Genomic DNA, 1,105 nt, shown 5'->3' on the forward strand with positions numbered 1-1,105 from the left:
GCGGGCCTTGTGGCGCTCAATGTTGCCGTTGGCATCGCGCTTCTCCTTGTACACCCACTTGACTGGGATGGGCTTGATGCTGGGAGGTGCAGGTTGCAGGGTCCAGGTGTCGTTGGCGGCGAGGGATGCAATCTCCTCATCCATGGCGAGGCGCCACTGGTCGGCCTCGGGGGATTGCAGGGCTTCCTCCAGGCTGGTGGGCTCAGCAGCGGTGGTGGCAATGTTGACGATGGCGGTGGTGCGATCAGTGATGCGGTAGGCGTCGTCCTGCCACAAGCTGGCTGGACGGCGTGCAGCGGCGCGCTCGGTGCGCCGCAGTGCGATGGGAGGGGAAGGTGGAGCTTCGGGCTCGGCTGGCGCTCCCACGGCTTCATTGTCGTCGGTGTCGCTGAAGGGAATGGTCTCGGGCAAGTTGGTCTTGGGCAGGTTGGTCTTGGGCAGGATGGAGCTGGTCTCATCGAAGGTGACATCGCGGCTGATGACGGTTGTGCCGTTGTCAAGTAGAATCTTGTATCCCTTGGTGTTGGCGGGGTAGCCGATGAAACGGCCGGGCTCGCTGACGGCGTCGAGCTTGGTGCGCAGCACGGTGGGAACGTGGGCGTAGGCTCGGGCTCCGAATGTGCGCAGGTGGGACAGGTCAGGCTTGGTGCCGTGGAACAGTTCGTAGGAGGTGGTGTCTTGGGATGAGATTGGAGAGCGGTTGCGCAGGTAGTTGGCGGTGACGATGGCTTCTGCCCACAAGAACTTGGGCAGGTTGGCATCCGCCAGCATTGGACGCGCCTTATCCAACAGCGTGCGGTTGAGACGCTCGGCTTTGCCGTTCTGCTGGGGCGTGTAGGGTACGGAGGTCTCTGACTTGATGCCCTTGGACTGGTAGAAGGTGTCCAGTTCGGTGTTGATGAACTCGCCGCCATTGTCGGAGCGAATGCGCTTGACAGTGTAGCCGGTCTGGCGCTCTAGCATGGTGATGGCGGTCTTGAGGAAGGCGGCGGCGTCTGACTTGCGGCGCAGTGGGGAGATGAGCGAGTAGCCGGTGTGGTCGTCTAGCAGGGTGATGAAGTAGAGGTTGCCGCCGTGAGAGGGGACGGGCATCGGGCCACACAAA

This window comes from Chlorella variabilis, assembly GCF_000147415.1.
Source record: "Chlorella variabilis unplaced genomic scaffold CHLNCscaffold_14, whole genome shotgun sequence".
NCBI lineage: Eukaryota > Viridiplantae > Chlorophyta > Trebouxiophyceae > Chlorellales > Chlorellaceae > Chlorella > Chlorella variabilis.